General features: G+C 38.1%; 1 protein-coding gene across 2 annotated transcripts in view; it reads right to left on the bottom strand.

The window, feature by feature from the left end:
* Window positions 1-2924, bottom strand: part of CDH10 (cadherin 10) — a 159404-nt gene extending 156480 nt beyond the window's left edge. For both annotated transcript variants that reach the window (XM_003809057.5, XM_008961191.5), the window contains exon 1: window positions 2470-2924. The gene's annotated coding sequence lies outside the window, so the exon portion shown is untranslated. The remainder of the gene's footprint in view (window positions 1-2469) is intronic.
* Window positions 2925-27840: the final 24916 nt, after the last annotated feature.

Here is a 27840-nt window from a genome sequence, read left to right as displayed (position 1 = left end):
GAAACACTATTACTGATAATAACACTTAACAAGAATATGGTTCACTTTGCTGCTGATTCAGCATCATCAGAGCCAATACTGCTGCTGTGCTGCAGCCTAGTGGAATGATTTGGTATAAAAATGACATATTCCAGTAAGACGTGTTATCACTTGCTGCAAAGTAGGTTAAGAGACATAGGAAATCAGTCATAAGCACAGAAATCCCCCAGATAGTATATACTTCGCCTCAGTTATTTGCTTATATAAAAAACTAAGTAAAGGTCAAGAAATTCACCCTATTTTTTATGCAAGATTCATATATTTTGGAATTAACCTTTCCAGTTTCAAGTAGTCTATTTTTCAACAAGAAAAAAAAAACATACCTCTTCCAGATTACACTAACTTTGTAAATAATGTGTCAGAAATATCACTCTAAATTAAAATCAATTTTTTATCCTCTCTTTTTCTTTTTTAAAGAAAATCCCAGTGTGGGTAAAAATCTAACAATGAAATATTAAATTGATTACCTGCATAGCACTGTTCTAATTAATAAACAGTTTCTATAAACATCAAGGAACATCACCTAGAGCATTAATCAGGTACCAAACAATTTAATCATTGACTTCACACATATGCATATGTAGGTGGATGCTCATACAGTTTACCTTCTTTTTTCCCATTTCCCAGAGATTTTGGTTTTGTTTGTTGTTTTTTTTTCCCCAAACCTTTAAGTGTATGAAATTCTATTCTTTGATTGAAGTCAGGGAAGGCGTATGCATTCACCAGAGAAGTCAATTTGTTCACAGCAAGTATTTGAAACCCAAGAAGTATCTGATTTAATGAAAGCAGACATTGACTCACACTTTAATAACACAGCCAAAAAAAAAAAAGTGAAAGAAGCATTTCTTTATATTTTGATCATCAGAATGGGTTTGCATCTGACGTGTCCCTAAGGCACAGATCCACGCTGTTTACACTTGTGCACTCTCCAGTCTCTTCACCACATCCCTCCCCAAATAAACCATTACTTCCTTATGCATTGCACATTGAATACATATGTGCCACATTTAGTACACTGGGGGGAGCGGGGGGCAGATTATCTATGCGACTTAGCATTTACCTATGTTTCTAGGACATAACCTCTTCCTTTCTTCTTCATCACTTTTAACTAAAAATGAACATACGGCTCTGTCAATGACATAATGTTTTCATGAAAGTTCTACTAATTAAAAATCCTCACCATACCAGACCTAAAAAATGAGCACACTCTTGCCAAGTGTTATTCACCACAGAGAAGCTCTTGTAGCTACGTTTTAAAGGAAGATAGAGAGGGGGATGGTATGGAGGGAGAAAGTCTACTAACATATGCATTGAAGTATAACAGTTGTCAACATCAGAAGGACAGATTATTTTTAATACAGATCCTTCAAGAAAAAAAAAAGACGAGAAAAAATAATGTATCTCCAAAGAGCTGAGAAGTAATGGATGTGCAGTTTTGGATAATAGAAGCTTTCACTGGAATGAAGGAATGAAGGACCACAATTATAGGAAACATCTGTTTTTTCAAAGCAAAAGATGATAGGTCAGTTTTAAAACAATATTTGTCTTTGTACCTGTAGACTCCCCTTTTTTCATAATAAGGAGACAGTAGGTTTTTATTTTAGTGGCATAAAAACAATTTCAGACTACTGCTTTTGCCCATAGTTACAGTGCTATCAATAGTTACTTGTTGGGGACATGCATTTATACTTGCAATATGCTGCATTAATTTAACACCACATAAAATATGGATTTTATTGCAGCAGAAACAATAAATGCTGCAACTGCTGACTACATGCATTTACTCTCCCTCTCTTTACCTCTCCCCCCCAATACTTCTGACTCAGATATAAAATTGAAAATAAGAATTCTGCCTATTCTATTTCTGATGAATGTCAATCTATTGTATTTATGTAGATGCTTAGTGACCATTGACAGTTTCAAGGAATCTGTCTTCTGCCTGTCATTTCTCTTTATATTGAACGTACAATGAACTATGACTACGAATAAGTGCAGAGTGAATCCATTCATATGGAATGCAAAGTAATGTTAGATGATGTTAGAGTTCACAGTAACAATGTTATCTCTTGAACTGATTTTTAAAATAAAAATGAACAAGTCTGGGCATGACAAATTCACTTCATAACATATTTTTTAGCATTTGTTCCAAGTGAATGAATTCACAAACTCTAATATCATGACCCACTGTTGAGCATAACATATAATTTATCCAGTTTTACATTGCCTATATAGATATTCGAAGCAGTTGTTTCTAGAATTAAATATATAGAGTTGTATGCTTATTTAAGTATTAAAGATAATTATTTTGAAATAATTGCTAAACACAACTTAAAAACAAACATTTATCTCCTCCCTCTCCCCCCCACCCCTCAAGTGGAGGAATATATAATACCTTAACGGAGTTAAAAGAAAGAGGTGAAATCTTCCTACCTTTTTTATCAGCTTCTGGATAATGGAAGTTGGTTCCAGCCAAAATAACCCAGGAGAAATTGTCACTATGTCCCCTTTTTGTTTGTTTTCGGCTGTTATTTTCTATCACTGATTCTACTTCAATCTAACTCAAGCTCTTTCTCGGCATCACTTTTAACTCTGGACAGCAGGGAACCGAAGAAAACGGGGGCGAGCTCTCTCTGATTGGCTTTCATTCAGTGCTTCTGATTAAGGGGAAAGGAAAAAAAAAAAAAAAGGAAAGGGGGGTAAAAAGCTCTTCCTCACACAGAGAGAAAGGTTCTGCTGATAGAGCTGCAGCACTCGCCATGGGAAGGTTAGAGACTGTGGAAGTGCTGGCTTCTGCGAGCACACAGCGATTTGCAAGTGAATGCGAGGGGAGGGCGCATCCGAGAGGAGGGCTTTGCTTGAAAGGCGTCCCCTCCCCCCAGGGCAGAAAGACTCTCTGTTTCAAGGCTAAGGTAATCAGCCCAATCTAATCCGCCTGTGTCCGTAATACAATCTCAGGAACAGGACTGCTTCTTGCAATTTTTTTTAAAAAAAGATAGTTCTTCTGGAATATATATTCCTGCACCATCCTTACACCAGACTACCGAAATCCAAGTATTATCAGAGCGCCAAGTCAAATTGCAACCAGATTTGATATCTTACCAGAGTGATTTTTCGTTGTGATTTTAAATGTTTATTTTTTGCTTTCAGGGAACTTTCTCGGCTTGATTTTCCAAATCCCTTCTCTTGTTGCTTATTGTCACAGGAGTGCATACCTCGCTCATCATTTTGGAATGTCCGCGAGCCAGTCTTCTCTGCCTAATCTTTGCATTTTAAATACTTTATAGATAAAATATTTTATTAAAAATGTAAATATGTAATTAGTGTTATTAAAATATTTAGACTTTGAACTTGACACAGTCTCCCTTTTTTTCTTTTTAACGTTGTTTTTTCTCATAAATACGAGTTTCATACCCAAATGAGTGTGTGGACAGATGTAAATACATTTGGATTGTTCTATCTACTTAAACATCTAACTGTCTCGCTATTTATCAATCTCCACATCAAATTGCAATCAACCAAACCTTACCAAAGGATGTCAGTATAGCTCCACAAAGTAATTAACATCTTTGCATTTTTCCGGCTACAGGTAGATTCCTTTTAAAGTGCCATCCATAAATAAATTATATACACATATACATACATATATGCATATAAATACGTATATGTCAATTATAGTTTTAAAGCTAGAGGAGAAATTACGAAGATCATTTTGGGCTGTTGTTATTATTTTTTTTTTGGCAGATAAAAATGCTCAGAATGTTAAATTGTCACAGGACTAACTGGAGGCGGGGTCAAAGCTGTAATACCACACTCCTACTTCCAGTTTAGTATTGTTTCCGGTTGCCATACTGCCTCCTCTGTACCTGTTTGATCATTCTAACAGTCAACAGGCCCCTTACATAATCAGCACAATGAAAAAGGAAGAAACTCAATCTGAGGGGCAAAAAAGAAGTGAGAGGGATATTCAAAATTAGGTTCCAAAAAGGTTTTAATGTATCACAGTGTTATTATATGATGAATTTTACCAATTAGTTTTATATTTGAAAACACCAAACATTTCCACTGAGCTGAACAGCTAAATGATATTTAGAGCAGAAATGGACTTTTGAAACTCTTAATTTTACAGACGATGGCATTAAGATCAGGAAAATTCTATGGCCCCTCTAAAGTTTGATAATAATAGAGCTAGAATTCTGAATTATCACCGTATCATTTGCCCATAGTTTTTGTTATGTTTTGTATGTTTTCTTCGACAGGGTGCCTTAATTTCAGAGTCAAGTGAAAATAGATATTCAGTTTTTTACCTCTGATACGTATATTTGTGTGTATTTGTGTTTGCCTGGTATATGTGTGTATTCAATATAATACTGTTATTGACATGTTAAATTAGCTATCAAGAGAAATTTATAATATTTAATTAAATGCAGCAGGTTAGGTACACACACACATATTGTTCTCTTATTAAATTAACTATTTCCATATGTTTGTTTAGTGCTAATTTCAAAATGTATGACTACATAATGTGAAGAATTTGGGGGTTACATTTAAATGGGTCGAGAAAATAACCAAAGGCTAAGATCTGAGGTAAATTGCTATTTTATTAATTAGAATACATGTTGAAATGATGTATTCCCAAAATAACATTTTCTGAATTATATAGTTTATGCTTCTCTTACATAAGTTTTTGGTTGGTGTGTTTATTCTGCCCTGTCTAGTCATCAGAAACTCAGCTTCCTTCTGTCTTGATGCTCAATGTTTTTAAGGAATTGAACTCATTTATATGATCCGGGAGAGATCACCCCACATCTACCTTCTAGAAAAAGGAATAAAAGGAACAAGAGAAAGTTGCTCCCGTCCTTTGAAAAATGTGACCCTGAACATGTACATGTCACTTTCATGATCTCATTGGGTGGAATTTAGACACTTGGTCACACATTGTTGCTAGGGAGGCTGGGGATGTGGTATTTACTCTCACTATTTGCCCAGCTAAAGTCACTGGTGCTATTAGGGAGGTGACAGAATTGGGTACAAACAGCAGGATTGTCTATTATATTCATGTATTATAGAGTAGTATATTTGGTATAATGTACTTTTTTGGAGAAAAGCAAATTTTTATTCTAGTTTAAAATTAAAATTATGTTATAATGCTAGTGAAAGGTATCTATACAAAATAACGTTAATAATATTTTAACATTTATGAAACAATTGTCAGTTATTGCATTTTTTCTTTTTTTGATCAAGTAATATAATTAATAAATAATAGGCAAAGCATCCATGTATTCCAAAGTTCAGGGGATCTAGTTATAGATGTGAGAGAATGAAGAGGAAAACATTTGAACAATAAATGAATTAAACCCATTCACATTTTTCTTAATGCTCATCTTAGAAAGACTCTATATCTGAGATCAAATGCCATCCTGTCGAATATACGCCCTAGTAATTAAAATTAAAATAAAGAATAAACAGAACATTGACTAAAATGTAAAACTTCTGACAATGGGTTTTGTTTTATTAAACAATATTATTTTTCGTTTTCTTTATTTCACAATATAAATGAGTTAACTTAGGATTCTGCAAGTTTTTCTATTTCTTTATAATTTTCCCTCTAAATCTTATCTGAAATAGTCTCGTGAATTAGGGTTTTCCTGTTGTTACCAATATCAGGAAACTGGTAGCACATGGGAAGTGAAATGAATAAATGAAATGTAAAAGGGACAGTAAACTCTCAATGAAATGAATGGGTCAATATCTCGCAGAAATGTCCTTTAATATGAGGAGAGGCCATATATCAACTACAAGCAAATAAAAGTTAATGAAAACTTTTGCAAATATATTTCTATATACAACTTTTAAAACTAAATAGGAAATTGCACAGAAAATACCTTACTACAATCATACGGCACTAAGAAAATTTGAAAGCATTCTATTATTAATATAATAATGGAACTCTGACGGCTGATCTCTTCATTGCAAATGTGAAAGATCCAATTTGAGTAAAATCAATTAAATGAAACAACCTTCCATTTTGTATGAAACTATTACATGCCTAGAAGTTGTCATGCTGTTGCTAAACAATAAGCTTAACTGCACAAGACGTTACTTGCTGAGCAGCTATGTGCTTATTTTAAAACACTAGCATTCTTAGCCACCCTTTCCTCGGTTTCTTTGAATGTTATGAAAAATAATATCAATTTCCATTTTCTGTTAGGAAGTTACTGAAACCTAGTTATCTCACTAAGTCTATGAAACAAAAGTAAAGAGTGTCCACATTGCTTCACTCTCCATAAATATGTTGGCAGAATAATAATTTGTCATAGTCTGTTTGACAACATTTTTGCTAAACTCCTTCTAGTCTGCCTTAAAGGACTGTACAGACTTGGAAAATTAAAAATCACATTTTCCTTACAGCTAGTGTTTGAGGTAGGAGTGGAGGGTGATTCATATTCAGTTTTTCAGATGCCCTCATCATCTTTAATTAGAAACAGAGTTAAATAAGCAGAAAGGCAAGATGCAAGGTATTTATTTCACTACCATAGTAGCTGAGGAAGCATGGTTTTGCAGTTACCATAATCTGGGGGCAGTATTGGGAGCTTTTTTTGGGGGAGGGGGGGGACGGAGTCTAGTTCTGTCACCCAGGTTGGAGTGCAGTGGCATGATCTCAGCTTACTGCAACCTCTGCCTCCTGGGTTCAAGTGATTCTCCGCCTCAGCCTCCTGAGTAGCTGGGATTACAGGTGCCTGCCACCGTGCCCAGCTAATTCTTGTATTTTTTTATAGAGACAGGGTTTCACTGTGTTGGCCACGCTGGTCTCAGACTCCTGACCTCGTGATCCGCCTGCCTGGGACTTCCAAAGTGCTGTGATTACAGATGTGAGCCTCCGCGCCCCGGCCTGGGAGCTTTTTGAACCAGGACAATGAATGTGTGATCCTGGGAGCTAGAAGTACTTTGATCTTCACCTAGTCCCTCTCTTTCTACTTAGGTTGTTAACCACACATCATTCAAAATTAAATTGTTATTTGTCTAAAATAGTGAGAGCGGTTTCTGTTATCTGCAACTGAACTGTTACTGATATTTTTCTACTTAATCATATCTCAGCATTTCAAAAGTCCTATAACTTGAGGGTGGAAAAAGGGAGAATCAATCCTGAGAAAAAAATGAAGTGTCAAATAGTTAGCTATGTTTTAAAAAATGTAATCATTCTGACAAACAATCAATAGTTAATTAAAGAACATATGATCTTAAATTTATTTTTGTCCTCATGCCCCTTCTCTTTAGAAGTTACTATGCTCTCTGTGCTTTAGGTATAAAGGTTACTGCTTGCTTTCTTGACTTTTTTGGGAACGCAGAGAACAATACCTCAAAGTATGGTGCTTTGGTGTACTGAGCATGTTTCAATTAAAGGAAATTGAAAGGCCTTAGAAACTGCCTCAGAAGCAAGGACTTCTTCACCTTCTCTTGTTTCTTCCCCTCAAGTGTTCTCTCTGGAACTTCCCTTATCTAACTGCAGGGAGCCGAAGGCCCAAAGGCCCCTGGGACGTGACCAACTCAGCATTCCACTGGAGGCTGTATGATCAAACGGCAAACTGTTTATCATGAATGCAGGATTTGAGCAAACTCAGGACTGCTCCTGCCAACAGAAGGTTTGCTGGAGGCCATCACTCCCTGGTGCTGAGGTTATCTACTGCGACATCTAGAGAATACAGTCTCACAAGCCTACTCTAGACTGAGCAGCTGACCCCTTCTTCCACCCCACTTCTCACTTTCTCTTTTGCCTCATAAAGTTGACTCTTCTGTTTTCTCCACTTGGAGTTTAGTTCGTAGTGTACTTCTGCCATTATCTCCTTATTATGCTGCTGGACAGCAGGCTGAGCCTAAAAATCTGAAAGAATCGGCCAGGTGTGGTGGCTTACACCTGTAATCCCAGCCGTTTGGGATGCTGAGGAGGGCGGATCACGAGGTCAAGAGATCGAGACCATCATGGCCAACATGGTGAAACTCTGTCTCTACTAAAAATACAAAAATTAGCTCGGTGTTGTAGCATGTGCCTGTAGTCCCAGCTACTCGGGAGGCTGAGGCAGGAGAGTCGCTTGAACCTGAGAGGTGGAGGTTGCAGTGAGCCCAGATTGCACCACTGCACTCCAGCCTGGTGACAGAGCGAGATTCCATCTCAAAAAGAAAGAAAGAAAGAATCTGTTGTTCCACCCACAGCTCCAACTGAAAATAAAAAACAGGAGAGGGAGGATAAAAATTGGCCTATACCACCTTCTCCATTTGTAGAAACATCTGTACCGCCTCCTTCGGTAGCAGAAATAGAAACCCCAATACAAATAATTTTACGCTCTGCTGTCATAGCTGGAGAGCCCTTAGGACCTCACGCTTTTCCTATTTCCGTAAGGCCTAATCCAAACAATCCACAGCAGGTTATTCATGAACACACTCCGCTAGAGTTTAAGTTGTTGAAGGAATTAAAAGCGACTGTGGTAAATAATGGCATACAGAGCCCATTCACCTTAGGATTGCTAGAATCTGTGTTTGGTGCTATGCATTTTTACCCTTTGATGTGAGATACTTGGCATGAACTTGCTTGTCCGCTAGTGCATATCTGACATGGAATTTAAATTGGCAAGAAATGTGTGCAGACCAGGCTAAACAGAACCATGTTGCTGGACACACAGACATTACAGAGGATATGCTGTTAGGTAATGGCCCTTATTCAGACCTGGAACGTCAAATGGCACTTGCAGACACTGCTCATCAGCAGTGTGCACAGGCCGCTAAACGTGCCTGGGCCACAATTCCTGAAGAACGAGTCCCAGTAAAATCCTTTTAACATATCATACAAGGGAAGCAGGAACCTATATGCAATTTCTTGCAAGATTACAAGAGGCAGTGAAGTGTCAAGATTACAAGAGGCGGCTGCAGAAATGCTAACCTTAACTCTAGCTTTTAAGAATGCAAATGTGGATTGTAAACATGCACTGGCACTGGTGAGGCATACAAGAAACTTGGGAAATTTTCTCAGAGCTTGTCAAGATGTAGGAAGCGAGCTTCATGGCTCTGCAATGTTAGCACAAGCAATGGCTAATTTAGCAGTTGACAAATCTAAAAGGAGCCAAGGATCCAACCCTAAAATGAGAAAATGTTATAATTGTGGAAAAGCTTTTATAAAGGAATGCCACCAGATCTCAGGACAGAAAGGACCTTACAATGCAGTGCCCCACCCAGCAGAAAAAAAACGCAAGGACTTTGTCCTTGCTGTAACAAAGGAAATCACTGGGCTAATCAGTGCCACTCAAAATTTCATCAAAACGGCACCCCCCTGCTGGAAAACGAGACAGGGGCGTTCCCAGTCCAGCCCTCAACCCTATTTCAGGGCTGGGTTCCCGGAGGCACATCGATTCCTTCACCCCAGGAACAACAGGAAGTGCAGGATTAGATCTACCTGCCAGAGAAAGAATCCCGTTAGTTGGTGGAGACAAACCTATCAAAGTTCCTACTGGCATTTGGGGACCTTTACCAACAGAATATATGGGATTAATTTTAGGCAAGTCTGCCTTAACTTGCAAAGCATTACTGTATTCCCAGGAGTGATTGACTCCAATTATGAAGGAGACATTCAAGTAGTTTTAATGTCACAAGATCTTTGGATTTTTGAACCGAGAGAATATGTTGCTCAATTATTGCTTATTCCCTGCAAATTCTACTCTTCTCCATGAAAGGTGAAATGAGAAAATAAAGGATTTGGGAGCACAACTACACAGGAAATCTATCTATCCCAACCCATAGCCTCTAATAGACCCATCTGTGTATTTCAAATTAAAGGAAAGAAATTTTGTGGGCTTATGGATATGGGAGCTGATGTATCAGTAAGATCTAAAGACAATTGGCCCCCATCCTGGCCCTTGCAATCAACTTCTACATCTCTAGTGGGAGTAGGAACAGCTCAGAGTGTTCAACAGAGCGCTGAGATTTTACCTTGCCTTGGTCCGGATGGACAGTCATGTACTTTTCAGCCTTATGCTGCAAGTATAGCCATGAATTTATGGGATCAAGACTTACTTACAGCATGGGATAGGAGACTTACAAATGAATACTTTGATAACCCAGGATTTAAAATGTTGAAGAACATGAGATATCAGAGTGGAAAAGGTTTGGGGAAGTTTCTACATGAAATCCTAACCTGATATCAGTACTGAAAAAACAGATGGAAAAGGGCTAGAATGTCACGATTTCTGACGGGGGGTCATTGATATTTCTCCTCCACCCACGGCCTTACCATTAGAATGGCTTAGTGACAAAACTGTGTGGGTGGATAAATGGCTCCTAACACAGGAGAAGCTAGATCGACTTAATCTCTTGGTAAACGAGCAGCTGAATGCAGGACATATAGAAAAGTCAGTTCGCTCCTGGAATTCTCCAGTGTTTGTTATTACAAAAAGGTCCGAAAGCAATAATGACCTCTGGTGCTTCAGCTCAAGGCTCAGAGCTAATTGCAGTCATTCAGGTTTTACAGCTCACAGCTTCAGATCCTATCAACATAGTCTGTGATTCAGCTTATGCTGTAAATGTAGCCAGTCACATAGAAAGTGCTACAGTTAAAAGTACACTGGACGCAGAACTGCTTAATATGTTTCACTTATTCTCATATGCTGCATGCTGCATGCCAAACAGGTGAGACAGCTGGTCATTTACAGCGACATTGTCTGTCATCATTTGCTCATATGGGGACACCTAAACAATTAAAAACTGACAATGGACCCACTTATACTAGTCATACTTTTCAAAATTTCTTACAGCTTTGGACTATAACCCATAAAACAGGAATTCCTTATAATCCTAGAGGACAAAGCATTAGAGAGCGGGCACATCAAGCATTATAACGCATGTTGAAAAAACAAAAAGGGGGTACAGAGGACAACTACCACCTCAATCAAAACTACATTTAGCTTTATTTACTGTAAATTTTCTGACTCCTGGTATGGATGGTAAGACTCCAGCAGAAAGACATTGGCAAGTGTTAGAGGAAAAGAGGAAAGTTTACCCGAAAGTGTTATGGAAATCCCCAGAAGAAGGACAATGGAAAGTTCCGGTGGATTTACTGACATGGAGATGAGGGTATGCTTGTGTTTTCACAGGAGATGGACAAGCCATGTGGGTGCCCTCAGGATGTGTGCAATCATGGAATGGGAGACTGGAGGAACCCAGGGTGGCCAGCCATGGGCCTTGTCCCTCCAGTATGAGCCATGAGTCAGCCGAGCCTGAGTGCAAACACAGAGAGAAGGCCAACGAGAGTCACAACACAGTTCTACTGTTACATTTGTAAAGAATATCACCACTCAATTTACAGTTTGTGTTTTTAATCCTTATGTCTTTTTGGCCGCTAAGAAGGACCAGCTCCAGGTAAACAATATTCAGTTGACCTGCAGATCTTGCCAGTTATAACACTGCATTAATCATAGCACATTGAAAACACATAATATCTCTACTTTGATGATTTTAGGTTGCATCCCTGGGCTAGGGATTCCTGTTAATCTGTCCAGAGACTTGGGCTGCCACACCTGCTTTGCATTTTGTGAAACTTCTAACTCAGCTTACTCATCGTGTCTTTAGATCCTTAGACATGATAATTTTTGCTCCTGTTTCCTTGGTCACACTAATAACTTCTGTTGTGATATCTTCTGTAGCTTTGCATAGTTCTGTTCAAACAGCTCAGTACTTGGATAACTGGACACATACAGCTAACCAAGCATGGCTACTTCACAATAGAATTAACACTGACCTACAAACTGAAGTGGCAATGTTAAAATCCATGGTTCTATGGTTAGGGGAACAAGTACAAAGCCTGCAATTGCAGCAGCAATTGCATTGTCATTTTAATCACATCAATATTTGTGTAACCAACTTAGAATATAACCAAAGTGAGTATCCATGGGACCTTGTGAAAGACCATCTGCAGGGAGCTTCCACATCCAACATCACCTTTGATATTGGTGAATTATAAAACAAAATTCTTGATTTAAATAGGAAAACTCAAGTACTTCAGCCTTCTTTAGAAGACTGGACCGAATTCCAGCAAGGCCTGGAGAGCCTCAACCCCTAGACCTATCTAAGGCACCACATTAACATCTTATATATAGTTCTTGGATTAATGTTTTTTTGTCTCTGTCTTCTGTTTATAGTCTGTAAAATCAGATGGACTGCCAATCAGAGAATGACAGCTGCCCAGCCTGGCCTTACATTCTTTCAATTAATTAATAAACCGAAAGGGGGATATGCAGGGAGCCGAAGTCCCTTGGGATGTGACCAACTCATCATTTCACTGGAGGTTATATGATCAAACAGCGAACTGTTTATTGTGAATGCAGGAATTGAGCAAACTCATGACCGCTCCTGCTGACAGAAGGTTTGCTGGAAGCAATCACTCCCTGGTGCCGAGGTTATTTACTGAGATGTCTAGAGAATACAGTCTTGCAAGCCTACTCTGGACTGAGCAGCTGACCCCTTCTTCCACCCCTCTTCTCACTATCTCTTTTTTTTCTTTTTTTTTAAATTATACTTTAAGTTCTAGGATACATGTGCACAACGTGCAGGTTTGTTACATAGGTATATATGTGCCATATTGGTTTGCTGCATCCATTAACTCATCATTTACATTAGGTATTTCTCCTAATGCTATCCCTTCCCCATCCCCCACCCCACCCCACCACAGGCCCAGGTGTATGATGTTCCCCGCCCTGTGTCCAAGTGTTCTCATTGTTCAATTCCCACCTGTAAGTGAGAATATGCGGTGTTTGTTTTTCTGTCCTTGCGATAGTTTGCTCACAATGATGGTGTCCAGTTTCATCCATGTTGCTACAAAGGACATGAACTCATCCTTTTTTATGGCTGCATAGCATTCCATGGTGTATATATGCCATATTTTCTTAATCCAGTCTATTATTGATGTACATATGGGTTGGTTCCAAGTCTTTGCTATTGTGAATAGTGCCACAATAAACATACGTGTGCATGTGTCTTTATAGTAGCATGATTTATGATCCTTTGGGTATATACCTAGTGATGGGATCACTGGGTCAAATGGTATTTCTATTTCTAGATCCTTGAGGAATCTCCACACTGTCTTCCACAATGTTTGGACTAGTTTACACTCCCACCAACAGTGAAAAAGCATTCCTATTTCTCCACATCCTCTACAGCACCTGTTGTTTCCTGACTTTTTAATAATCGCCATTCTAACTGATGCCAGATGGTATCTCATTTTGGTTTTGATTTGCATTTCTCTGATGACCAGTGATGATGAGCATTTTTTCATGTGTCTGTTGGCTGCATAAATGTCTTCTTTTGAGAAGTGTCTGTTCATGTCCTTTGCCCACTTTTTGATGGGGTTGTTTGATTTTTTCTTGTAAATCTGTTTAAGTTCTTTGTAGGTTCTTGATATTAGCCCTTTGTCAGATGGGTAGATTGCAAAAATTTTCTCCCATTCTGTAAGTTGCCTGTTCACTCTGATGGTAGTTTCTTTTGCTGTGCAGAAGCTCTTTAGTTTAATTAGATCCCATTTGTCAATTTTGGCTTTTGTTGCCATTGCTTTTGGTGTTTTAGTCGTGAAGTCCTTGCCCATGCCTATGTCCTGAATGGTATTGCCTAAGTTTTCTTCTAGGGTTTTTATGGTTTTAGGTCTAACATTTAAGTCTTTAATCCATCTTGAATTAATTTTTGTATAAGGTCTAAGGAAGGGATCCAGTTTCAGCTTTCTACGTATGGCTAGCCAGTTTTCCCAGCACCATTTATTAAATAGGGAATCCTTTCCCCATTTCTTGTTTTTGTCAGGTTTGCCAAAGATCAGATGGCTGTAGATGTGTGGTGTTATTTCTGAGGCCTCTGTTCTGTTCCATTGGTCTATATCTCTGTTTTGGTACCAGTACCATGCTGTTTTGGTTACTGTAGCCTTGTAGTATAGTTTGAAGTCAGGTAGCGTGATGCCTCCAGCTTTGTTCTTTTTGTTTAGGATTGTCTTGGCAATGTGGGCTCTTTTTTGGTTCCATATGAACTTTAAAGTAGTTTTTTCCAATTCTTTGGGGAAAGTCATTGGCAGCTTGATGGGGATGGCATTGAATCTATAAATTACCTCGGGAAGTATGGCCATTTTCACAATATTGATTCTTCCTATCCATGAGCATGGAATGTTCTTCCATTTGTTTGTGTGCTCTTTTATTTCATTGAGCAGTGGTCTGTAGTTCTCCTTGAAGAGGTCCTTCATATCCCTTGTAAGTTGGATTCCTAGGTATTTTATTCTCTTTGTAGCAATTGTGAATGGGAGTTCACTCATGATTTGGCGCTCTGTTTGTCTGTTATTGGTGTATAAGAATGCTTGTGATTTTTGCACATTGATTTTGTATCCTGAGAGTTAGCTGAAGTTGCTTATCTGCTTAAGGAGATTTTGGGCTGAGACTATGGGGTTTCCTAAATATACATACATGTCATCTGCAAACGGACAATTTCACTTCCTCTTTTCCTGATTGAATACCTTTATTTTTTTCTCTTCCTGATTGCCCTGGCCAGAACTTCCAACACTGTGTTGAATAGGAGTGGTGAGAGAGGGCATCCCTGTCTTGTGCCAGTTTTCAAAGGGAATACTTCCAGTTTTTGCCCATGCAGTATGATACCGGCTGTGGGTTTGTCATAGATAGCTCTCCTTATTTTGAGATACGTTCCATCAATACCTAGTTTACTGAGAGTTTTTAGCATGAAGGCTGTTGAATTTTTTTGAAGGCGTTTTCTGCATCTATTGAGATAATCATGTGGTTTCTGTCTTTGGTTCTGTTTATGTGATGGATTACATTTATTGATTTGCATATGTTGAACCAGCCTTGCATCCCAGGGATGAAGCCCACTTGATCATCGTGGATAAGCTTTTTGATGTGCTGCTGGATTCGGTTTGCCAGTATTTTATTGAGGATTTACCATCAATGTTCATCAGGGCTACTGGTCTAAAATTCTCTTTTTTTGTTGTGTCTCTGCCAGACCTTGGCATCAGGATGATGCTGGCCTCATAAAATGAGTTAGGGAGGATTCCCTCTTTTTCTTTTGATTAGAATAGTATCAGAAGGAATAGTACCAGCTCCTCTTTGTACCTCTGTTAGAATTCGGCTGTGAATCCATGTGGTCCTGGAATTTTTTTGGTTGGTAGGCTACTAATTATTGCCTCAATTTCAGAGCCTGTTATTGGTCTATTCAGGGATTCAACTTCTTCCTGATTTAGTATTGGGAAGGTCTATGTGCCCAGGAATTTATCTATTTCTTCTAGATTTTTTGTTTGTTTGCCTAGAGGTGTTTATAGTATTCTCTGATGGTAGTTTGAATTTCTTCGGGATTTGTGGTGATATCCCCTTTATCATTTTTTATTGCATCTATTTGATTCTTCTCTTTTTTCTTTATTAGTCTTGCTAGTCTTTTCAAAAAACCAGCTCCTGGATTCGTTGATTTTTTGAAGGGTTTTTTTTCTGACTCTGTCTCCTTCAGTTCTATTCTGATCTTAGTTATTTCTTGCCTTCTGCTAGCTTTTGAATTTGTTTGCTCTTGCTTCTCTAGTTCTTTTAATTGTGATGTTAGCATGTCGATTTTAGATCTTTTCTGCTTTCTCTTGTGGGTACTTATTGCTGGAAATTTCCCTGTACACGCTGCTTTAAATGTGTCCCAGAAGTTCTGGTACATTGTGTCTTTGTTCTCATTGGTTTCAAAGAACATCTTCATTTCTTCCTTCATTTTGCTATTTATTCAGTAGTCATTCAGGAGCAGGTTGTTCAGTTTCCATGTACTTGTGTGGTTTTGAGTTGGTTTTTAATCCTGAGTTCTATTTGATTGCACTATGGTCTGGGAGACAATTTGTTGTGATTTCTGTTCTTTTACATTTGATTTGCTGAGGAGTGCTTTACTTGCAACTATGTGGTCAATTTTGGATTAAGTGTGATGTGGTGCTGAGAAGAATGTATATTCTGTGGATTTGGGGTGAAGAGCTCTGTAGAGATCTGTTAGGTCTTCTCGGTGCAGAGCTGAGTTCAAGTCCTGGATATCCTTGTTAAGCTTCTGGCTCGTTGAGCTGTCTAATATTGAGAGTGGGGTGTTAAAGTGTCCCATTATTATTGTGTGGAAGTCTAAGTCTCTTTTTAGGTCTCTAAGGTCTTGCTTTATGAATCTGGCTGCTCCTGTATTGGGTGCATATATATTTAGGATAGTTAGCTCTTCTTGTTGAATGGATATCTTTACCATGAGGTTACGGCCTTCTTTGTCTCTTTTGATCTTTGTTGGTTTCAAGTCTGTTTTATCAGAGACTAGGATTGCAACCCCTGCTTTTTTTTTTTTTTTGCTTTCCATTTGCTTGGTAGATCTTCCTTCATCCCTTTATTTTGAGCCTATGTGTGTCTCTGCATGTGAAATGGGTCTCCTGAATACAGCACGCTGACGGGTCTTGACTCTTTATCCAATTTGCCAGTCTGAGTCTTTTAATTGGGGCCTTTAACCCATTTACATTTAAAGTTAATACTGTTATGTGTGAATTTGATCCTGTCATTATGATGTTAACTGGTTATTTTGCCCGTTAGTTGATGCAGTTTCTTTCTAGCATCAATGATCTTTACAATTTGGCATGTTTTTGCAGTGGCTGGTACTGGTTTTTCCTTTCTACATTTAGTGCTTCCTTCAGGAGCTCTTGTAAGGCAGGCCTGGTGGTGACAAAATCTCTCAGTATTTGCTTGTCTGTAAAGGATTTTATTTCTCCTTCACTTATGAAGCTTAGTTGGGCTGGATATGAAATTCTGAGTTGAACATTCTTTTCTTTAAGAATGTTGAATATTGGCCCCTACACTCTTCTGGCTTGTAGGGTTTCTGAAGAGAGATCTGCAGTTAGTCTGGTGGTCTTCCGTTTGTGGGTAACTCGACCTTTCTCTCTGGCTGCCCTTAACATTTTTTCCTTTTTTTCAACCTTTGTGAATTTGATGATTATATGTCTTGGGGTTGCTCTTCTGGAGGAGAATCTTTGTGCTTTTCTCTGTATTTCCTGAATTTGAATGTTGGCCTGCCTTGCTAGGTTGGAGAAGTTCTCCTGGATAATATCCTGAAGAGTGTTTTCCAACTTGGTTCCATTCTCCCCATCACTTTCAGGGACACCAATCAAACATAGATTTGTTCTTTTCACATATTCCCATATTTCTTGGAGGATTTGTTCATTTCTTTTTATTCTTTTTTCTCTAAACTTCTCTTCTTGCTTCACTTCATTAATTTGATCTTCAATCACTGATACCCTTTCTTCCACTTGATCAAATCCGCTACTGAAGCTTGTGCATGCATCACTTAGTTCTCATGCCATGGTTTTCAGCTCCATCAGGTCATTTAAGATCTTCTCTACACTGTTTATTCCACTTAGCCATTTGTCTAATCTTTTTTCAAAGTTTTTATCTTTCTTGCAATGGGTTCGAACATCCTTCTTTAGCTCAGAGAAGTTTGTTATTACCAACTTTCTGAAGCCTACTTCTGTCAACTCATCATTCTCTGTCCAGCTTTGTTCCGTTGCTGGCGAGGAGCTGCGATCCTTTGGAGGAGAAGGGGTGCTCTGGTTTTTACAATTTTCATCTTTTCTGCTCTGGTTTCTCCCCATCTTTGTGGTTTTATCTACCTTTGGTCTTTGATGATGGTGACCTACAGATGGGGTTTTGGCGTGGATGTCCTTTTTGTTGATGTTGATGCTATTCCTTTCTGTTTGTTAGTTTTCCTTCTAACAGTCAGGTCCCTCAGCTGCAGGTCCATTGAAGTTTGCTGGAGGTCCACTCCAGACCCTGTTTGCCTGGGTATCACCAGCAGAGGCTGCAGAACAGCAAATATTGCAGAACAGCAAATACTACTGCCTGATCCTTCCTCTGGAAGCTTCGTTTCAGAGGGGCACCTGGCTGTGTGAGGTGTCAGTCAGCCCCTACTGGGAGATGTCTCCAAGTTAGGCTACACAGGGTTCAGGGATCCACTTGAGGAGGCAGTCTGTCCATTCTCAGATCTCAAACACCATGCTGGGAGAACCATTGCTCTCTTCAGATCTGTCAGTCAGGGACTTTTAAGTCTGCAAAAGTTTCTGCTGCCTTTTGTTCAGCTATGCCCTGCCCCCAGAGGTGGAGTCTACAGAGGCAGGCAGGCCTCCTTGAGCTGCGGTGGGCTCCACTCAGTTCGAGCTTCCCGGCTGCTTTGTTTACCTACTCAAGCCTCAGCAATGGCAGACACCCCTCCCCCAGCCAGGCTTGCCACCTCGCAGTTCAATCTGGGACTAGCAGTGAGCAAGGTTCCATGGGAGTGGGACCCACTGAGCCATGCACGGGATATAATCTCCTGGTGTGCCATTTGCTAAGACCACTGGGAAAGCTCAGCGTTTAGGTGGCTTCAGTTTAGGTGTTTAGCTCAGTGTCTTGATTTTCCCAGTACAGTCTGTCATGGCTTCCCTTGGCTAAGAAAGGGAAATCCCCTGACCCCTTGCACTTCTCTGGTGAGGCGTGACCCACCCTGCTTTGGCTCGCCCTCCATGGGCTGTACCCACTGTCTGACAAGTCCCAGTGAGATGAATCAGGTACCTCAGTTGGAAATGCAGAAATCACCCATCTTCTGCATCAATCATGCTGGGAGCTTCAGACCGAAGCTGTTTCTATTTGGCTATCTTGGAACAGCCTCACTTTATCTTTTGCCTAATTAATATGGAGGGCTGTGTAAAGCTCAGGGCCCTTGTCCACTAGAGGCAAGATGCACCCTGTCCCCTTTTTCCAAGTATACTTTTTTGCCTCTTGTCTTTTATTCCCACGTTCACCCCCTCTTTGTTCAGTCCCACTAGGTCCATGTGGGTTACATAGTGGCACCCCAAACAGCGACAGAATTGGGTGCTCTACATCTAACTGAGGAAAGCTTCTTCCATAAGAAATGCAATTATCTTAAGATCCCATCCCTAGAAATCTCATCAAATAACCAATAAAGATTAATCACCCCACCAGAGAAGAGAAAAGACTAAAAGTTGTCACTGTGCCCAGGCAGACTTTTCATCTGTTTTTCCGAGAGTTGCTCAGAAAGATTACCTGGGACACTTTTTCTGTATAAAGTTCAACCTTTGATAACAGTGAAGTTCTACCTCTTGCTTTTTCACTACTTCTCCCAGAACTCAGAGGAGCTTTGTCCCAGCCAATTGTCTGTTCTTTGGGCTCATTCATTTCTCTTGAAAGTCATTTCCTACCCCTCAGAAATGCCTTCATCTCCCATTTCCTTCTCCTCTATGCTATTTAAGCCTCAACCATCTGGCCCTTCATTGAGTCTCATATTTTATATGGCTCCTGTGCTTATATAAGTTAATAAATTTTTATGTCTTTCTCCTGTTAATCTGTCCATTGCCAGTTCATTGCAGCAGACTCAAACCTTCAGAGGGGGAAGAAAAATTATCTTTACCCCTATACTTTCTTAGATAAAATCTGAATCACACTGCTTGGTCTTTTTTCTATTTTTAATGTTAAAATATTTAATTACATATGAAAAGATTTACAAGTAAATTAAATGCTATTTTCATAGGAAAAGTGACAAAACGTAGAGTGAATAATTCTTACATTGATTGAAAATTAAATTCTTACTCAAACTGACTACTTCAACCCATACCTAAATAAGGTCAGTGGCCTAGTTTAAATTTTGAAACATTGGTGAAGTGAAAATAATTCATTGTTTGGCTGTGATATAACTTTATGCCTGTGAAATCGAGTTTTAAAAAATCTTTGATATTAAAAAAAGTGACAAATCATGATCTAGTGTATTTGTAATTGTGTTTAGTGAACATAGATATAATCTTTTATTTTTATACTTTAGGCTGTAATTTTAATGCAGAAACTAGGCTTTGGTGCTAAAACTAGTGTTTTAATCAATATTCCCATTCTGAAAAGCCATTCTAAGAATTCTTAGATGCTTCTTAATAAAAGGCAATATTTAAAAATAAATAAATATGTATTACAAAACACCAGACAAACCACAACTATAATTTTTATTTCTTCTCTCTTAAAATACTATTTCATTACTTTTATGCTTTTTCTTCTCTTATTATTTGTCAAGGACTATTAATTGTGTGAGATTATTACTTACATGTAAACCAACAAATCACCTTGCCCATTTCATGGATGCTGACAGAAGATATGAGACTTCTGAGTAAGAGACAAAGGGCACAGGAAGACATTTTCTTTTCCCCCAATATCCCATAGGGACCATACCTGAGATGGACTCAAGTAGATATTGCACATAGAATGGGTTTGCATATTAGCTGAGGGACCACAGCTAGGGAAATGCAGCATTTTATTATAATGGTTTGTGAACAATACTGTATGAATTTTGTTCCCAATGAAGTCCTCGTCTTCATTTTATTATGCTGTCAACTTAAAAAAAAAGACTCCAGAGGAAATTACCTTTAAATATGTTTGGTTTATTCAGGATTAAGTTATAAGGATAATAATCCAGAATGCATGAAATAGCAAGCCCTCAGTGCATTTAGTGAGGGTGAAAGAAAGGTGAGGGGAGCTTTTTAATAAAAGAGATTCATGTAAGCTACTTAGAAACAGAGTTCATTGGTTCTAGATGTTCAAACCCAGAGATGTCAGTTCATATATTAAAATGCTGTTTGTTACTGGGAAAGTCTCCTTCCCAGGACATCTTATGTGAATTACTGCAGTCCCAGTCTAGTGATAACCCTAGCAAAGCAGGAGATGCACGAAGGGTTTCTTGCGGGGTTTGTTTGTTTGTTTGTTTGTTTTGAAACTCCTTGTAAACAGTTTTTTTTTTAACTTTTAAGTTCAGTGGTACAAGTGCAGGTTTGTTGCTAGGTAAATTTGTGTCATGGGGGTTTGTTGTACAGATTATTTCATCATCCCAGTATTAAACCTAGTATCCATTAGTTGTTTTTCCTGATCCTTTCCTTCCTCCTTCCCTCTGCCTCCAAAAGGCCCCAGTGTGTATTGTTCCACTCTATGTGACCATGTGTTCTCATCATTTAGCTCCCACTTATAGGTGAAAACATGTAATATTTGGTTTTCTGTTCCTGTGTTAGTTTGCTAAGGATAATGGCCTCCAGCTCCATCCATATCCCTGCAAAGGACATGATCTCATTCTTTTTTATGGCTGTATACTATTCCACAGTGTATATGTAGTATATATTCTCAAATATGTAAGTGTACACCTCCTTTCCTTTGGGCCCTACTGTCTCTATTTTGTCTGGGTCTGACAAAAGAGATTTCATCTTGGTATATGAAACATTCACTGTACAATATGCAAACTTTTTGCCTGTCTGATGGTGACACTATATCATCCAAGACTATTCTTATGTCAATGTCCTTAAGACAGTTCAGGAAAAAAAGGATGTAGTACAGAAACATATGGAAAATTGTCTCACAGGATCCCACCTCATTTTATGCAATGCAGGTTCTAGGTTCCTTATTAGAAAGTGTATCTCCTTCTTCTCTTCTGACTGTATGTCATTCACCTAGACCATGAAGGGTTTATATTTGACCATTCCTCAAGTCAGAAATTGATGCTGACATAGGCATAACATTAAAAAGGCCACTAATTCTCTCAACATACTACAGCCACATTGACCACCACAGCAATGTATGGCTGGACAGACTATAGGTTCCATAAGGCAATGGGAGGCCGAGGGTGAGAATATTAGATAAGAAATTCAGATTTCAAAGTATCTATTCAATCAGATTATCAAATACACTAGGAAGTATGTTTAATAAAACCAACATAATCATTCTCATGATATTTAATACTTACTTCACTTTGACTCAGTATAAAGGTACCATGTAGATTTATTTCTTTTCCATTTCTTTTTATAATCTTACATCAACTAAAAACCAATTATGAAATTATGATTTTTGTCCCCTACACAGTATTCTTTTCTCTTTAAGCTACTTAATTCATTGTTCTTCCAATTTTACGATTTAAATGGTGGGAAAGAGTGTGAGATGAAATTTTATTTTTCAAAGGTCTATTCTTTAATCTCTTTTCACCCTTCCTAACCTTTGCTCTTTCCTTTTCCCCTCTCTAAATGTCTGTAACAACCTCTTTACTCTTAACCTGGAGCTCAGGCTGAGATATCCCGCCAAGAATATGCAAGCTCAGTGGAATGCCACTCCTCTTCCCGCTCTAGACAGTGAATCTCCGACTTCGTCATTCATAGTGAGTTCTTAATCTTGCCTCAATGTGTCTGCTTGGAAACTTACCTATACTCAGCATGTGGCCACCCCAATCCTTAGGAAAATTCAAAAGAACATGAATATTCTACCTCTAGAATCAATTTTATGACCTGGAACAACATTTCTTGAAATGGTAGTTCAGGGAAAAAAGCATTAGCCTCACCTGGAAGTTGGGATCACCGTCACAGTTTCTGATTTAGTAGGTCTGAGACTTTTCATTCATACTATGATCAGCATTCTGTGCTTTCAAAAGTCTCAAGATGATTCTGGGAACCAAAATTTGAGAACCCTTGCCCTACAACAATTGCTTTAGTCTAGAAAAGAAAGCACCTCTGAATTAAAACTCATGGTTCATATATGAGAGATTTGTTTATGCAATCACTTATTTTTACACATATATATCATATGCAGAATCACTGCAAAATATTATGCTATTTATGAGATTGTGGAGGACAGCTATAATCACAATCCTGACTAAATAAGGATTTAACCATGTAATGAGAGAGACAAATGAAGACAAGTGATACATAAAAGTAAATGAAAGGGAAGAAAGGAAGGAATTTTGCCGTGTGTGATGAATATAGATACAGTTACTCTAGAGGTTTCAAAATAGAGTATTACAACTCTGATGAATGTCAGCTTTGGTTTTCATTTCAGCAGGCAGCATCCTAGGGGAAGGACAGCAGTGAAAACTCCTGGGTTGTGATGTTCCATCCTAGCAGTATGTTGATAATACAGAGTCCCACAGGAGTTGCCAAGAGAACAGACCAGAAGAAGGAGGGGCTCTTTACTCCTTTCTAATAATCTCCAATTGATGATGGTAGCTTGCTTTGCATACAAATGTCTGCCCTTTCCCCAGTCCCTCTTGTAACAGTGCCTCCCCTGTGTAATCCTTAGTGTGACATCACAGAAGAAAAAGAAGAGGGAATTAAAACAAGGAGAGGAAACAGAAGGAAAAGAAGTTGTATAAAGTCAGATTCTAAAACTAAAGGAAACCAGAAATGTCTTCTTCTTTATTGACAGGGTTAGCTTTAGAAATGTGCATCTTGCGTAGTTGCATAGGGCCTCGTGCTCCCAAAGGCCCCTTCTAGGTTTAATGCACTGAGATTGCATCCCAGAATTTCCTAAGATTTTTAACAAAGGGCTCCACGTTTTCATTTTGCATTGGGGCACACCATTTTGTAGCCTATCTGCTTATTCACTGGCTGATAATGCCAATGCAGTAGGATGGCTCCATGGACTAAAAAGGTCCTTCACAGGTGAATGTTTGCACAATAATCAATGTTGACATTTAACAGACAAACAACATTGATAAATCCATTTGTCATTAGTAAACAAGGACAATAATGTGTACTTGACTCCTATTAAGCTGGGCCTGCCTCTGTGTATCATTTGATCTCTAGTATCAAGGCAGTGGCCTAAGGTTTCTATGAAATCAGCAGGTAAAATTTTGTTCTTTTATGTATTCAGCTATTTATTCTCCAGCCATTTATTGAATAGCTACACTTTGCCAGATATTCTGCTGAGCACTGGGGATATAATGGAAATCAGTACCTCATTCAGTTCTCACCCTCACAGAGTTCACACTCTAGCAGGAGAAAAGAATCATTTAATCATATACATGGTTATATAATTGTACATCGTTATATGTGCCCTAAAGGAAGGCACTTGATTCTTTTGCAGCTGATGAAGGTCTTGACCTAAATGGGAACAACATAGAAAGGGAGGGGCTGAAAAGAGGGTCAGAGAAGTTTCCTTGATAAAATGAGGCTTAGGGTAAAACAGGAAACACAGTAGAATGCCATTTGCCCCACTGACTTTTAGAAGAAATCATTTTGTGCATTGCCTGGTAACACTTGAATCCTACCCTCCTAACACCTAATTGGCCAAGAGATTTCACTGGTGCAAATATCTGTAACCACTACATGGTAGATAACCAAATTATCAGACATATCATGCAAACACATACTCTTCTAGTTGCAGTAAAAGATCTTACTCATCCTGTAATACATTAGAAAAGAGCATAACAGAACCCGATTATTATAATGCACCAAAGGTTATATCTACAAAGTCCCTGTGAAAGAACGTTAATCTTTGTCAACTTTTTGTCCAATTTTTAGCACTAGCAAAATGAAATAAAAACAAAACAACTATTGAACTATATATGTTCATTCTTTGTTATCAAACCATCTTTCAGGAAAACCATGGGGGAAAAATCTGTGTTTATAAAGAGTTCATTTATACAAGGAATTATGCCATTGTTTCTTTAATTTTTATTCTTTTTTAATACCATGGTCTCTGCATAAAAATACTCTTTGGCTGAAAAGTCACCAAGATTAATCAAGTATTTAATTTTTTTAAACATAATTTGATTTAGCTCACAGTTAAACTGAGACACAAAATAAATATTCTGATTTAGAAGAGTTTTATTTTTAGATAAAAATTTATCTTAAATTTTATTACTTAATTGATGCAGTAACTATTCAACTAGATACAAGATTTCAAGCTAAGTATAGCGGCTTAACATTTTTCTTTTCTTATCCTGACTCAATTAAAACAAATGAATTAGAAGTCTTTACAAAAAATACACAATCAAAAGCAAAATTTGGGTGATTTGTCAAAATAATTAGCAATTCAAATACTGCCTTGTATAAAATACTATATTAAAATTAAGAGCAAAATAAATCAAATCATAAGGATCACTTGTGAAAGTCCTGAGCCTGTTTCTGTAAAAATACTGTTCCAAAGGTAGCATTTTTTAAAGTGTGCATTTTATCAATTTTATTTTTTTAGTTGTCATCTTGTAGTATAGCAAAATTTTCTTTCTCCAAACTGAAAAGAAAATGACCAATATTTAAGAAAAGCAAGAGAACAGCATCATTTAACAAAATGAGTAAGTGATAAACATAGAATTCCAAACAGAGAGATACATTTAAGATGCAAAACTATCAGTGACTTTTAATGTTAATGCTCATAACCATAAAACATATAAATATGTTTGTACAGACATGATATTCAGAGCATTATAGCTATTAAAGTATGTTAAATATTATTACTATTATTACATTTTTATTTCTCAAAAAAAATTCCCCTCTGAATCTGCACCCTGAGCTGAACTTTCCTGCTCTCATCTCCTTTCCTAGGCCTTTTAGACATATTTGCTATTTTTGAATAAGTTCATGATTATGCTGATATTAATCCATTCGGCTCCCTACATCTTACACTAGGGTTGAGAGGAAAGATTAGCAAATAGAGATGATCTGAATTCCAGAGGTAAGGTGCAGGGCCCTAGAAAATAGTGGGAAAGAACTGAGTTTGAATTGGAGGCCCAAGATAGAGAGCTCTCTGAACTTGGGCTCATCACTGAAAACTTCTAGTCCTGGCTTGGCACAGGCGGTTGTCACCATAATCAGGGGCTACTATTTTTCATAAAACTAGCATGGAGAATAAGGTAGACTATACTAAAACAGGACATTATGATCCTCTAACCCCCCATTTGATCCTAAAGCCCCACATATATATTCTTAAGTGCCTCCATGTTTGTCTCAAGAATCTACATAACCTTTTAATTAACTTTCATTTTTTTCTAAATTTTCTTTAACAAGAAAATTATACATGAATAATTGACAAATAAAGCCATTGACAAAATAAAGACATTAATATGCAGCCAAACACAGATCAGAAAGCGAGAATGTTTATTGTTTCAGTAGTGTTGATACAGCAAGATGAATAATAGGTAATATGTGGATGTATTTAAATTCCGTACAATATATTGTCACACATAAATGGCTATGTAGTGTCATGAAGGGAAGTGAATTGCAGGTAATTATTACTAGAGCTTTGAAAATCTCTATAATGATGATTATGCTTTATCCTTTGTGTTCACCTTGATGCTTACAGTCTATAGTGCAGGCAAGATTGCTTGTGCCTTTTTGAAGCTGATCAGTAGAAAAAAACACTTAGATGTTTATGTGCAATCCCTCAAAAATATAATGTTGAGCCAAAAGTTAAGTAACAATCAGGTTAAATTTAAGACAATACAGAGGGAATGAATTCAGATAATTACTAGAATGAGTGTTAACACTTTTCAATTAGAAGGCATTGATGTACAATACTCTTAGTAGGAAATGTTTGCATTTCATTTGTTTAACTCAGCCCCTCTTCCCCATACATACTTTGAAATATTTGTCAAGAGCTTAATCTAGTGTAAAGCTAATTTGCTATTGTGTTTTCTTATATTTTTTTTTTAGAGATGAGGGTCTCGCTATATTGCCCAGGCTGATCTTGAACCCCTGGCCCCAAGCAGTCCTACCACCTCAGCCTTCCAAAGTGATGAGATTACAGGTGTGAGCCACTATGCCTGGCCAGTTTTCTTTTTATATAAAAAAATGTAAATTTCTTCTGGCTCTAAACTTTCAGTATAATATATATTTTTTTCTTTACTTAACCTATCCGTCCTTGTGTGAATATGGAAGATGTGGTTTGCAGACAGATTGCTATACTAAGAAACATATGACATAAAATATTTTACCACACCTGTTTTACTTCTGTTCTTATATTTAAACAAAATCACAAATATTTTGAGTACTATTTACTGTTTACAATATTGAATCTACTATCCCTGGTCACAAATATGTTTTAGTTATTAAATACACCTGACATTTCTTCACTGTGCAAATATTTCTTTAATACCTCCTAGATCTCAAGCACCATTATAGGTCTTGGGTATGCATCAGTAAACACAACATACAAAGACTCTGTTCTTGAGAAAATTTCCTTTGACTAAGGAGAGACAGACAGCAAGCAAAGAAGCATATAATAAAACAGACGGTGATATCAGCTATAGGTAAAAATGAAGCAGGGGAAGGTAGGCAGAATAGTGGCCCCCAAAGATATCCACATCCTAATCTCCGTAACCTGTGAATATAGTAACATACATAGCGAAAGTGATGTTGCAGATTTAAGTTAAAAATTTTGGTCGGGTGAGCTGGCTCACGCCTGTAATCCCAGCACTTTGGGAGGCAGAGGTGGGGAGATCACGAGGTCAGGAGTTCGAGACCAGCCTGGTCAACAATATGGTGAAACCCCGTCTCTACTAAAAAATACAGAAATTGGACTGGTGTGGTGGCACGTGACTGTAGTCCCAGCTACTCGGGAGGCTGAGGCAGAAGAATGGCTTGAACCCAGGAGGCAGAGGTTGCAGTGAGCCGAGATTGTGCCACTGCTCTGCAGCCTGGGCAACACAGCGGGACTCCATCTCAAAAAAAAAAAAAAAAAAAAAAAAAGAGAAAAACCAACCAACCAAACAAAAAAAACCCTTGAGATCCAGTGAGTTTTTGTTGTTGTTGTTGTTAGTTTTTTGCTTTGCATGATTCTGAAGGGCCCAATATAATCGCAGAAGTCTTTAAAGCAAAGAACGTTTCTCAGCTCAGAAAATAAAGACAGAAGAGAACCAGAGTGACAATAGCATAAGAAGGACTTTCAGCGCATTGCAGCTGGCTTTTCATATGGAGGAGTCAAGAACTGTGGCCAGTCTCTAAAAGCTGCAAAATACAAGAGA

Source organism: Pan paniscus, chromosome 4, assembly GCF_029289425.2.
Source record: "Pan paniscus chromosome 4, NHGRI_mPanPan1-v2.0_pri, whole genome shotgun sequence".
Lineage (NCBI taxonomy): Eukaryota > Metazoa > Chordata > Mammalia > Primates > Hominidae > Pan > Pan paniscus.
The sequence above is the reverse complement of the archived record's forward strand: the minus strand, read 5'-3'. Positions and strand labels throughout refer to the sequence as shown.